Below are 14,578 nucleotides of genomic sequence, written 5' to 3'. Positions count from 1 at the left end.
TGCCTAGTTGTATTCAAATAAACTCCACCCTTCAGGGCATTCCTCCGATCCCTCTTCCACTAGCCCAAACTTTAAAAATGTTGCCTGACAACCACCTTTTCCCATAACCACCCCTAAAGCATCCACTGCTAAGTTGGTAAGACACAAGCTTACCTTGTATCAGCCTGGTGTCCAGCAGGGGTCTGAAGCTAAGTTTTGCAAAGGAACACTGAATGCTGAGCCAGTAGAAGATAAGTTTGTTTTCCTCAGGGTAGTCAAAATGGACAAAATGGTGCCCTCCTCCTTACCTTTTGAGCTTGCATGCTCACAGACTCACTCAAAATGGTAATAAGGAACATACCACGGCTTGGTGCTCACCCCTTGCAACATCCCCGGGCCTCCTGCCAACTTGGTATTCAGAGCTTTAGGTGGTTCTGGGGGATGTCAATATTTTTTTAAAAACTAGGCAGGAGGAAGAGGGATTGGAAGGAAGTCTTAGAAAGTATGGAGGCGGAAGGGAGTGAAGCAAAGAACTATTGGGGGAGGAAGGCAGTTTGTTTATTTAGAGAGGACATAGCCAGCTAATGCAGAGTTTAGATGCCCAGGTCTACTCCAGACAACCCAATTTTGGCAAGCCTAGATTTAGATATATTTTGAACCTTAAGCCTAGGCACCTAAATTTGGCCACCAAAGTCACTCAGCCTTTTTTAAAGTACGAGCAAAGCTTAATTTCTCTAGAGGAGCTGTTCCTCGGCCTGCCAACACTTAACCTTTGTTATATTTTCCATGCACAGGGTGTGACAGGGTCACGCTGTGTTATAGCTAAAAGCCAGATGGAGTGCAACCCCCTGCCTGGGGCTCCAGTCCTGCCCCTGGGGGATTCCTTTACCCAAACATCAAGGGAATTGCAGCCGCTTCCTGCAGGGATTTGGATGTGAAGCTCAGGAGGGGGTCCCAAGCTTTTCCCACTGGTGTGGACCGGACGAAGAAAACTCTTTTCCCCTGGACTGTGTTCACCGCAGGCCTCTATTAAAGCTGGCAATACTGAGCGCCCGCTGCAGTGGTGGCTGCTCATTGCTGCTTTACTTTTGGGTTCTCTTTCGCTGTAATAGGATCTGAGGGTTGGGGAAAGCCGATGCTTGCTGTAACCATCTTTAAACCTGAAAATTCAGCCAACCTTTCCTTTATTTTTTTTTTTTTGCCCCCTTTGTGTATTTTCTCTCGTCTACGCTCTCATTTTGTTTTGTCAGAGAATCCAGGATAGACAGTCTGCATCTTTTTCAAAGGCTGTACCAGGAATTCACAGCATAGCTACCAAGTGAACACCTTTCTAGATTTTGAATTTCATTCTCGGGTTTGTGGCAGCTTGTAATCAACCTTAGGGTTGAAAAATAAGTGAGAATAGCCTCAGGCCTGGCTCTAGGCTAATTGTTCCTATGGGAACCCAGCACTGTGTACCTATTGTTAGGATTCTTTTACCCTATGTGCATTACTTTGCCCTTGTTCACATTAAACTTCATCTGCCAGTTGCCTGGACTAGCTCTGTATACTCCTGGTCCTTGGGGTGGGGTTGCTCCAGGTGACCTCCATCCCTTGGTTCTTCCACAGGTAAGAATGTTTCAGCAATCTCTGCTCACACATGGAGCCACCAAGGACATTCTCTAAGCAGGGGCACAGCCAGAAGTGATTTGGGGGGATACGTTTAGCATGGGTGAGCACTGTGACTAACCCCCACCCTAACCCCATCTCTTATCCCTTCCCATGTAGGTCTTCACAGCAAGGACTACAAATCCCTTTTTAATTTCTGGCAATGCTTTATCTCATGTCTCTTCTCTCCCTAGCCTGCTCTGCTGTTACTCACTTTCCCTCTGTGGTTAAAGGCATCTCCTGTATACAAGTGTTAATCTCTCAGGCTACCAAAGAACAAGTATGTAAACAGGCTTTTAGCCAGCCCAGGCATTCCTGGACTGTGAAGGGGCTGAGGGGAGGGAGGATAAAGAATTACCTGCCAACAGGAAACAAAGACTTGGATGGCTTCAAACTTTTACATGGCTAGCCAAGGGCAGTGGTGTTTCCCACTGAAGTTATCCTCCTTAAAAGGGGATCATCCACTGGCAGTGACTCCAGTGCATCCAGACCCTCTAACTCACGCAGATGGGACATGACCCACGTGTTAGTGCGGCTGGGGGCCTAAGACAAAATTGAGGGGGGCAGAGGCAACCCCTCCCCGGTTATACCTTTGTATCTAAGCTCCCTTCCGGTGATTTAACTGATGTCAGGCACCTAGGGAAAGAAGGTTTAAGCCAAAGACCCTCTCTTCATACTCTTTCACGCACAATATGGGGGAAGGGAGGGTGCCGTCTCTCTTCAGTTCCATAATCTGGCAGTTTCCATGAACAATTCCCCATAGTCTGCTTGTGATTTAACTACTTTGAATATTTAGTTCTTTAGTGCCATCTGTAAATGTTATCACTGCACTCATTGTTCCCTTTTCCATATCATTAATGAATAAGTTAAACAACACTTGTCCCAGTACAGATCCATTACTTACCTCTCTCCACTAAGAAGACTGACCGTTTAATCCTACTCTTTGTTTTCTCTCTTTTGATTAGCTAATAACATGACTTTGGGGAAGGACCAGCATGGATTTCGCAAAGGGAGGTTGTGCCTTAGTAACCTATTAGGATTCTTTGTAAGTGTGACTAAGCATGTGGTTAAAGGGCTGACCAAGAGAGCATATTTGGATTTTCAAAAGGCATTTGATAAATTCCTCAGAAAACTAAAAAGTCAGGGGATTGGAGGTAATGTTTTGTTGTAACTGGTTAAAAGGAAGCAAAGGACTAAATGATCAGTTTTCCCAGTGAAGAAAGGTAAATAGGGGTGAGACCCAGAGATCTACATTGGGTTCTGTGTTGTTTAACTTGTTCATTAATGATTTGCAAAAAAAAAAAAAAAAAAAAAGGAGCAATAAGTGATGTGATCAGATTTGCAGATGACACAAAAATATTCATAGTAGTTAAAACACCGGCAGAATAATTGCAGAAAGACCTTGCGAGAATGAGAAACTGAGCATCTAAATGGCAGATGGCAACGGGAGTACCGCCTTACCCATCCTTTGGGACCCCTCTGCAGCGTCTGACACTGCAGTCCCCTCCTCTCCTGATTGTGGGACATAGGGCTGACTGGCCCAGCACTCGCCTAGTTCACATCTTTTCTCTGATACTGCATCCAAACTGTCTCCTTGGGAGCAGCTCTTTCCGACCCCCATGCTCTCTTGTGGAGTACCTCAAGAGTCCGTCCTCGCACCCTCATTATTAAATACTTAAGCTAACACCTTGATGTGAACTCATCAGAGAATGCCATATCACCCATGGCCCCTCTGCCGATGACATCCAGGTCCTACTCCTAGTTGGTAAAACCAGGATCAAGTCATCACTCACCTCAATAGATCATTAAAGAAAATTGCCAGCTGGTTACACCAAAACAAATAGAGCTTCCACCCCCGAAAAGACAGAGATACTGTGGATCAGGAAAATCGAGCCGGAACACCCTCTCCCGAAAGTGTTCCTTGTAGGAATAACTCTTGCACTCAGTTCACAAGGCCAGAGTCTTGGCATCATACTAGTCTCCAAACCCACCGCCAAGGCTCAGATCCTTGCAGTAACCAAACGGCTTTCTTCCAGCTCTGCCACCTCCAACCATTATTGGACAATGCTGCCGCTGTCTTCTCACGCCTGGACTATAACGTGTTGTATGTAGGAATTCCTATCACCCTAAACTGCTGCTTACAACTTATCCAGAACACTGCTGCCCGACAGATATGAGGGCACATACATTTGATCACCTAACCCCAGTTCTGAAAAGCTTACATTGACTACCAACACTATGAAATTCAAGATCCTGACCTTGACATACAAATCTCTCAAAAGACCTAACCCTGCCGTATTTCAGCATCACCCTCACCCCTTATGAGCCCACCTACCCGCTGTGATCCCAGTCACAAGCTCACCCTGTGATCCCACGTCTGAGAACCCCACGCATTGGAATGATCTACCTCCCAATCTTCGTATGGAACCCTGCTCCTCTAAATTTAGAAAATTGCTAAAGACCTGGCTTTTCCATCAAGCATTCCCGGACTAACTCCTATGACCTCCCTGTACCCCTGTATTCTATAACCCTTGAATATTCTGTACACTTACAACTTTCTCCCATGACCCCCCGCTATCTCGTAACTCTTGTATATTTTGTATATTTGCATTTTAGTTAACTTTTGTTACCGCTCCTTTCGCTTCTCTCCTCTTTAGTTTTGGGGTCCTCCCCTTCGACCCCCCGCTCCCAGTTCTCCCCTCCCCCTGTTATTTGTATTTTCCACCTTTTTGTTATTATGTAAACCGATATGATGTGTATTTTTATGTCGGTATAAAAAAGGCGTTAAATAAATAAATACATACATACATAAATGCATGCCTCACCAGCATTAGAAACTAAACTTTAGCAGGCTCAGCCCCAACCCTTTGGAACTTCCTGTCCCCCACACCACATCAGACTGACCCCTGACCTCCTATCTTTCAGAAGGCTAGTAAAAACCTGTCTGAGGCAGCTTCTAGTCTTAGGGGGTCATTTTCAAAGGAGTTACGCATGTAAATGTGACATACTATCGTAGCAATTTTCAAAAGCTATTTACTCGAGTAAAGTGCACTTACTTGAGTAAATCCTATGGACAATTCAATGGCATATATTGTAGCAATTTTGAAAAGCCCACTTACTTGAGTAAAGTGTATTTACTCGAGCAAAAACCAGTTTTGCTCGAGTAAATGCTTTTTAAAATCTACCCCAGTGTCATTAGCATCTGCTAGTGCCCAATCCAAACCTCCATGACATATATGCAGATAGCAAACATCTGTATTTCTCTGAACCGGCGGAAAACACCCTGCTCACCTGCTAAACATAATCTACCAAGCAAGTCAGTTTGCTGGAGGCTTGCAGTTCCCTACTATTGGAACGTGTTGTATGTCCCTCTTTAGAGTTTGTACTGAAATGCCACATTTATGGGGTCCTTCACTAATCCCGTGGTATTTTTCCCCCTGAGGAAATACTGTGGTCACAAAAGCCCCCGCCCGCCCCCCCCCAGATACTGTGCTGTGGTGGACCAGGACTGTAAGACCGTCATCGTTTAAAGGGACCGCTTGGCAAGTTAGGAAAACCCCCGGACCCTGTCCCTCCTGTTACCGCTGCCACAAGCTTACCAGCGGGGACCCGCGCGGGAAACGGCATTTCTGGGCTCAATGGCAGCAGGGCTGGCTCGGCAGCGTCGGCAGCGCGGTCCCGTGCCCATCGGGGCGTTCCCTCCGGCGGCGTCAACGGGATTTCCACGTTGACGTCGGCACTCAGGTCCCGCGGGATTCGGAGCCAGGACACGCCCCCATGACGTCAGACGCCGACGGTGGAGCACTTGCGCGGGAACCCGGGCTATTTAAAGAGAGCCTTTTCCTTTGCTCTCTGCTTCGGCCACGAGTGTTTTCAAGAGTGCTCGCATCTGGATTCTGCTGTGTTCCGTCAGATCTGACCTAATTGCCTGCTGCCTGCCCTGACCTGGACTGTCTACTGGATTACCCTGCTTGCCGCCTGCCTGTTGGATTATCTGCTTTGGTTCCTGATCACCTGCTGCCTGCCCTGGACTGTCTACTGGATTGCCCTGCTTGCCGCCTGCCTGTTGGATTATCTGCTTTGGTTCCTGATTGCCTGCTGCCTGCCCTGACCTGGACTGTCTACTGGATTACCCTGCTTGCCGCCTGCCTGTTGGATTATCTGCTTTGGTTCCTGATCGTCTGCTGCCTGCCCTGACCTGGACTGTCTATCGGATTTCGCTGTCTTTCTCCAAGTTCCGGCTCCCGCCTCCTAAGGTAAGCGATCTACAACGGTGGTTCCACTAAATCTGAGCAGCAGTCGTAACAGTTGGCCGAAGCCATGGAACCAGTTGATTTGACCGCCTTACAAGCCATTCCTGGCATGGCTAACAAAATCCAACAACAACAAGGAGTTCTGGACCAAGTAACAGGGGTATTGGATCGATTGGTCGCTCGTATGGATGCCCTCGCCCATATTCCGACTGGGCTAGTAACCAGCACGGTGGTTACCTCTTCTCCCATCAGAGTACCTCCTCCACCTCGTTTTAATGGAACGGCAGCCTTATGCAGAGGCTTCATCAATCAATGTCGAATGCATTTTTCATTACAACCCGCTTCTTTTCCTAATGATAAGACTAAGACTACCTTCATCCTGTCCTTATTGGAGGGACCAGCTCTGGCATGGGCCTCCCCTTTATGGGAGAGAGATGATCCTATTCTCAATACACTGGATCGATTCCTTAAAGAATTTCGTCTTATCTTCGATGAGCCAGGACGTTCTACCTCAGCCGCGAATGATCTGCTCCAGATCAGGCAGGGTTCACGATCGGTAGGAGAATATGCCATCCAGTTCCGAACCCTAGCAGCAGAACTCGCTTGGGGCCAGGATAGTCTTACGGCCATCTTTCGACAAGGTCTTGCAGAGAATATAAAGGATCAATTGGCCGGCAGAGATCCTCCGGAGACCTTAGAAGAATTAATCCGACTAGCCATCCGACTGGATTTACGTTTTCAAGAGAGGATACGAGAGCGAGCCGCTACACGAAGGAATTTTCGTCTGGCGCCTACTTTTCAACAACCCATGGTCCTTCCACAGACCGCCCAGGCATCTGGGGATACGGAGGAACCGATGCAAATTGATAGATTCCGGTTGACTCCAGAGGAACGGAATCGTAGAAGAGCATGGAACCTCTGCTTATATTGTGCGGGAGCAGGTCATTTCATCAATAAATGCCCCAACAAGTCGGGAAACTCCCGGACCTAGGACGGGTAGGAGAGGCCTCCCTGGGTCCCACCATTCCCTCTCATCAACTCTTATTGCCTACAACGATTTGGCTGAACGATGATGTTTTGCACTGCCAAGCCTTCATAGATTCTGGGGCGGCTGGTAATTTTATTCAGGAACATCTGGTTCAGAGATATCGCATTCCGGTGGACTCTTTACCCATTCCTCTTTCTGTTACTTCGGTGTCCGGACAATCCGTAGGAATGCGTATTTCTTATATCACTAAACCTCTGCTGCTCAGTACTGGTCTCCTCCACCAGGAACGCATTCAGCTATATGTCCTTCCTTCTTCCATCAATCAGATCATTTTGGGTTTGCCTTGGCTGCGGCTTCATCAGCCTCACCTAGATTGGGCCTCCTTACATCTCACGGCTTGGAGTCCATTCTGTTTCCAGAACTGTATTACGGGTCTTCCGCAGATTTCCCTTCACTCCACGCAACTCTCTTCTGGCATTCCTGCTCCTTATAAAGACTTTGAAGATGTTTTTAGTAAGCAACATGCGGAATCCTTACCGCCCCACAGACCGTACGATTGCGCTATTGAACTTCTTCCCGGGAAAACTCCACCCAAAGGACGGATTTACACCTTATCAGAGCCTGAATCCACAGCTTTACATCAGTACATTGAGGAGAATTTAGCTCGCGGTTTTATCCGACCCTCAACGTCTCCCGCGGGAGCAGGTTTCTTTTTTGTCAAGAAGAAAGATGGGTCTTTAAGACCTTGCATCGACTACCGTGGACTTAACCATATCACCCGCAAGAACAGATACCCAATTCCTCTTATCTCCGAATTGTTTGACCGGATCAAAGGAGCACAAATTTTTACTAAATTGGATTTACGGGGGGCTTACAATTTGATTAGAATTCGAGAGGGAGACGAGTGGAAGACCGCTTTCAATACCCACGATGGTCATTATGAATACCGGGTTATGCCCTTTGGACTGTGTAATGCCCCTGCGGTATTTCAGGACATGATAAACGACATTTTTCGTGATATCCTCTACTCGCATGTCATTGTCTACCTGGATGATATATTGATTTTTTCACATACCCTGCCCCAGCATCTGCTTCATGTTCGCCAAGTTTTACAACGTCTCCGAGAACACCAATTGTTCGCCAAGTTGGAGAAGTGTGTATTTCACAAACACCAATTACCATTTCTCGGATATATTATTTCCAACAAAGGATTATCTATGGATCATGACAAACTCAAAGCCATCCTACATTGGCCCCAGCCTGTAGGGTTGAAAGCCTTGCAAAGATTTTTGGGATTCTCCAATTACTATAGACAGTTTATTTCCAATTTTTCTTCCTTAGTGGCACCTCTCACAGCGCTCACTAAAAAAGGAGCGTCCATACAGACCTGGCCAGAGGAGGCGGTATTGGCTTTTCACCGCTTGAAAGAGGAATTCACCAAGGATCCCTGTCTCCGACGGCCTGATCCCACCAAACCTTTTACTCTCGAGGTTGATGCCTCCGCTGTAGGTGTAGGGGCGGTTCTTCTACAGAGGTCGGAGGAGGATCAATGGGTGACATGTGCCTTCTTTTCCAAGAAATTTACGCCCGCGGAGAGGAATTACACCATTGGTGACCGAGAACTTTTGGCTATCAAATTGGCCTTTGAAGAGTGGCGCCACCTCCTGGAAGGCGCTCAACATATCGTGACAGTTTATACTGATCATAAAAATCTTGAATATTTAGCGACAGCCCAGAGATTGAATCCACGACAGGCCCGATGGGCTCTTTTTTTTTAGCAGGTTTTATTTCATTCTGCATTTCCGGCCCGCTCCGAAGAATGTGAGGGCAGACGCTCTCTCCCGAAGCTTTGATCGTGAGGATACTCCGGACCCCCCTCGATACATCATTGATCCGGCACACATCCAGCTGGCAGCCACCTTCACGGTTCCGATAGGACGAACCGCCGTTCCCAAGCGCTTACGGTTAAAGGTGCTTCGTTGGTCCCATGATGCTCAGCTAGCTGGACACCCCGGGGTGTCTCGCACCAAGGAACTTCTCTCCAGACATTATTGGTGGCCGAAATGGGAGCTGGATGTCAAGAACTATGTGGACTCTTGTTCCGTCTGTGCGGCCCAGAAGACGCCACGGAGGAGACCCCTTGGATTGTTGCAGCCGCTCCCCATTCCCACTTCTCCGTGGACGCATATTGCCACCGACTTTGTCACGGATCTCCCGCCTTCCAACGGTAATACCGTTATCTGGGTGGTGGTGGATCGTTTTTCCCGGATGGCACATTTCATTCCCCTGCCGGGGTTGCCTTCTGCTTCTGACCTAGCACATCTCTTTCTGCATCACATTTTTCGTCTCCATGGGCTTCCGCTTAGCATTGTTTCCGATAGAGGGGTACAATTTACGGCTCAGTTCTGGACTAATCTCTGCAAGCTTTTACGGGTCAAACTTGAATTCTCCTCTGCTTACCATCCTCAGTCCAATGGACTCACTGAACGGACGAATCAATCCATGAAAACTTTTCTTCGAGCCTATGTCAACCAACGACATGATGATTGGGCTTCCCTACTGGTTTGGGCTGAGATGTCCCATAACAATTATGTACATCAGGCCACCGGTAGATCTCCTTTTTTCTTGGTGTTTGGCAGGCATCCGCACCTTCCGTTGCCCATCAGTACCTCCTCTAATTGTCCTGCGGTTAATGCCACGGTTGCCTCCATGACCAAATTGTGGACTGAGACCCGAGCCTTACTGGTCAAACACGCCGCCGCCATGAAAGTTCAGGCGGATAAAAGGCGGTGTCCGGCTCCTCGTCTCCAAGGGGGTGATCTTGTCTGGTTAAGCACCCGCCACCTTCGCTTGCGGTTGCCCTCCACTAAATTTGCTCCTCGCTTCATTGGGCCCTTTCCTGTCAAACAACAGATCAACCCAGTCACGTATCGTTTATGTTTACCGCCCTCCTTGCGGATCCATAATGCATTCCATATCTCGTTACGTAAACCTGCCATCCTATCCTGGCCTCAGGGAAGGCGGAGGGCTACTGTTCCTGTAGTGCCAGATGATAATCAATATGAAGTACGGGAGATCCTGGATTCCAGACGACTTAGAGGTCAACTTCAATATCTAATCTCTTGGAAAAACTTTGGGCCCGAGGAGAATACGTGGGAGCCTTCATATAACATACAGGCTCCTCGTCTACTTAAACGGTTTCATCTTCTTTTTCCCTCCAAACCTGGACCTGGGAGGAGGAGAGGGGGGCCTTGCAGGGGGGGTACTGTTACCGCTGCCACAAGCTTACCAGCGGGGACCCGCGCGGGAAATGGCGTTTCTGGGCTCAATGGCGGCAGGGCTGGCTCGGCAGCGTCGGCAGCGCGGTCCCGTGCCCATCGGGGCGTTCCCTCCGGCGGCGTCAACGGGATTTCCACGTTGACGTCGGCACTCAGGTCCCGCGGGATTCGGAGCCAGGACACGCCCCCATGACGTCAGACGCCGACGGTGGAGCACTTGCGCGGGAACCCGGGCTATTTAAAGAGAGCCTTTTCCTTTGCTCTCTGCTTCGGCCACGAGTGTTTTCAAGAGTGCTCGCATCTGGATTCTGCTGTGTTCCGTCTGATCTGACCTAATTGCCTGCTGCCTGCCCTGACCTGGACTGTCTACTGGATTACCCTGCTTGCCGCCTGCCTGTTGGATTATCTGCTTTGGTTCCTGATCACCTGCTGCCTGCCCTGACCTGGACTGTCTACTGGATTACCCTGCTTGCCGCCTGCCTGTTGGATTATCTGCTTTGGTTCCTGATTGCCTGCTGCCTGCCCTGACCTGGACTGTCTACTGGATTACCCTGCTTGCCGCCTGCCTGTTGGATTATCTGCTTTGGTTCCTGATCGTCTGCTGCCTGCCCTGACCTGGACTGTCTATCGAATTTCGCTGTCTTTCTCCAAGTTCCGGCTCCCGCCTCCTAAGGTAAGCGGTCTACAACGGTGGTTCCACTAAATCTGAGCAGCAGTCGTAACACCTCCCCTCCACTGCCCTTGCATGTGACCCATAGTTGAGGAAAGGTTAAAAAAAAAAAGGCATTTTTAATGGAAGGCAGAAGCGCTGCCCCTTCAAAGAGAAATGTGGTGCCAGGAGGCAGAACCCCTCTTCCACTTTAGCCCACCCCCCTGAACCCCTGTAGAAAACACAAGGCCCTGGTGGTCTGGTGAAGCACCCGACCTCCCACCCCCCACACCACCCCTTTACAGAAAAAGCCTCCCTGGTGGTCCAGTGACTCCAGACCCCTCCCAAGCCTACCGCTAGATCACTCCTCTCACTTGAAAAAAGGTCAGCAGTGCAGTGGTGGCTCAGGCGGCAGCCATAGTGGCTCTGGGCCTGCACTGCACCACGGATGACCCTTTTATGAAGTAAAAGAGGGCACGGAGGTGAGGGTCCGAGGGAGCCTTTTCTTTGTAGAGGGGTCAGGTGGGGGCTTGGCAGTCCACTGGGCCCCCATTGCTGTGTGCTTTAAAGAGGGTGGGGTCCAGGGGGTGGGTTAGGGTTGGGGGAGGAAGTCCTGGCTCCCGGTCTCCAGGGTCTGTATTTTTCGGTGAAAGGGCAGGATTGCAGGGTGGGGGTGGGGCTTCCGCCTTCCATTAAAATGGCCTAACGTGGCTTAGTGAACGAGGCTTTTAATTTGTTATTGCACCTGACTTGCTTTGAACTCGTTTGCTAGAAAAACATATCATACATTTAAAACGATGATGATGAATGTGTGTAAGTGCAAAATGATACACATAAGAACAAAATAATCGAACCATAGGTGCAGAATGCTGAGTTCAGAATTAGGAATCACCAATCAGGATGGAGATCTTGGAGTCACTAAATGTTGAAATCCTCAGATTAGTGTGTGTGGTGGTGAAGAAAGCAAATAGAAAGTCAGGAATTATTAGGAAAGGAATGGAGAATAAAACAGAGAATATCATAATGCCTCTGTATAGATCTGTGCACTGTTCTTGTCGACTTATCTCAAGAAAGATATGGTGGAATTAGAAAAGGTACAGAGAAGGGCGACCAAAAATGATAAAAGGACTGAAACAATTCCTTACGAAGAACGGCTAAAGAGATTGAAGAGGAGATGGCTCTGATAGAAGTTTATAAAATCATGAGTGGAACAGGCAAATAGAGAACAGTTATTTACCCTTTCAAATAGTGCAAGGACTGGAAGACACTGAAACCAGCAGGTGGCAGATTGAAAACAAAATTGGAGAAAGTATTTTTCACTTAAAGCTAGATTTTTAAAGAAGCGCCAAATTTGTAACATGCACGCGTTGCTACACACGTTCTAAAATCCAATGCCCACGCACACGCCCAATTTTGTATCAGCGCACGCATGTGCGCACGGGTGCAGACTCACGCACGCGGGGGGGGGGGGGATGTTTTAAAGCACACGCAGCAACGTGATTGGGCCTTTGCCCAGTTCCCTCCCAGTCTGCTCCAGTTAAGGACTGGGAGGGAATTTCCCTATCCCCCTATCTACCCCTTCCTCCCTTTACCCCTCTCTTCCCAGACCCCTAATTCCCCCCACCCAACTAACCTATTTTCTTTGTTTTAAAACTTACTCGCTCTGTTGAGCTGCAGTAAGTTCCCTGCAACAGCTGGTTTCCGGTGCGCGCTTCCGTGGGACAGGGCCTAATGGCCACTGTCCCAGCCGGCCCCCTGCCCAGACCCTGTCGGCCCCTGCCCAGACCCTGCCCCTTTTACTTCCAACCGGTCTTTGGCGCATACAAGGAGATATGCGTGTGGCCAGGGCCCTTTAAAAATCCCTGCGGCGCACACACAGCCTGGCCACGCGCATATCTCCTTGTTTTTATGTGCACCAGCATTTGAAAGTTTAGCTGTTTATGCACAAGTAAAATGTGGAATTTGCAGTGGATGATATGGTAAATGTCTAGTATAGCGGAGGTTTAAAGAGGTTTTGACAGATTCCTTACACACACAGTGAGTAGCCTTGGGGAAAGCCAAGGGGAGTAAGCAGCAAGGAAATTAACCCATTCTTTGGGATCTGGACTGGACTGGCCACTGTTGGAGTCAGGATGCAGGGCTTGATGGACTGTTGGTCTGACCCAGCATGGCAGAATTCAGAGGGAATGCCATCTGCTCCTGGCGATTGCTACTATTTAGTTTGTCAGTTTGCTCTTGCACCTCTTCCAGACTCACAATGATTTGCTCCATTTTCTCCAAATCATAATCTATAGAATGGTTCAGGCGTGGGTGTCTCCTCAACATCCTCTCATTTAGTTTTTATGCTGTTGTTTTATCCTTTCTGAGCACCTCTTTTATCCCTGGGCTTCTAATGGTCCAACTGATTCTCTTGCAGACTTTTTTTTTATGTACTTGAAAAAGCTTTTATTATTAGTTTTTGTCTCTGACAAGATTCCCTTCGTATTCTTTCTTAACTTGCCTCCGGGCCTGCATTTCCATTAGGAAGACTTAGCCAAAGGCCTAGAGCAGAGCAGTTCTGGGGATAGCAACAGAGGTTTCTCTATGCATGGCCATACAGGGGTTTGCCCAATAACTCTATTGGCTACTATAGAGAAGAGCCGTCTGCTTCCTGCTCCAGCCCCTCCCTTGCAGTATCCATGCAGGGAAAAGAGGTGAGGTGGAAGAGGCCAGAGTGGACAAAGCAAAGAAGAGGCATGGTGCTCCCTAATCCAGCAAAAGGAAAAAAGCCCAAATTGATTTCCACCACACAGTAAGACGTTAAAAAAAGGAAACCATAGATACCTATTACTCAAAAAAGCCAATCGATACTTGAGAAGGAATTTTTAAAGAAATTTTTACCAATGTTTTTAAATAAAAAATCCGGACTTTTCAATCATTTGGGGTCTAAGAGAGCTTAGTGGTTTTGAGCCTGAACTAAGATGATATGAGACATAAGTGGTATCACCGCTGATACATTTTTTGATACAATTCAGATTCTTAGACTGCCAATGATTGAAAAGTCCGGTCGGCCTCTTTTGAAAACGAATGAGGCGCGTTGTCAGGCTTGCTGGTGCGGCAAAAGAATAATCTATAATTATTATGATACAGAAAAAGTTTTTTGATTTTAAAACATTGGTATAAATGTCTTTAAAAATTCCTTCTAAAGTATCGCTTGGCTTTTTTGAGTAATAGCTCCCTAATCCAGCCCATCCTCTTCTGTCCTGCCGGGAACAGGAAGGGAGATGTAAAGCTGAAGTAGACAAGAGTTCAGTTTTCTCTACATGTTTCTGTTTTAGAATTTGGGGGTCACTTATTCTGTATTTGGTGAGGGATTTTCTGTGTGTGACTAACAGTAAGAATTCTGCTAATATGTAGTTCATCCGGATCTGTTCCCCTAATAGGAGGTGTAAAGCAAGTAATAAATTTGCATTGTAACCCCTCTTTCCAAATCATGCTCAAAGCAGCTTACAGCATTTTTAGAATCCATGTGTAGTAAGTCCCTGCTCTAAAGAGCTTATACTGATACAGGTGAATTTTCAAAGGAGTTATGCATGTGAATGTAACATATTCTCTTAGCAATTTTCAAAAGCCATTTACTTGAGTAAAGTGCACTTACGCACATAAATCCTATGGACAATTCAACGGCATAAATTGTAGCAATTTTCAAAAGCCCACTTACAGAGGTAAGGTCATTTGCATATGTAAACCCCAGTTTTAAGCACGTGAATACTTTTGCAAAATCTGTGGGTAACCTGAGGCAAAG

Source organism: Rhinatrema bivittatum, chromosome 17 (genome assembly GCF_901001135.1).
Source record: "Rhinatrema bivittatum chromosome 17, aRhiBiv1.1, whole genome shotgun sequence".
NCBI classification, from domain to species: domain Eukaryota; kingdom Metazoa; phylum Chordata; class Amphibia; order Gymnophiona; family Rhinatrematidae; genus Rhinatrema; species Rhinatrema bivittatum.
The sequence above is the reverse complement of the archived record's forward strand: the minus strand, read 5'-3'. Positions refer to the sequence as shown.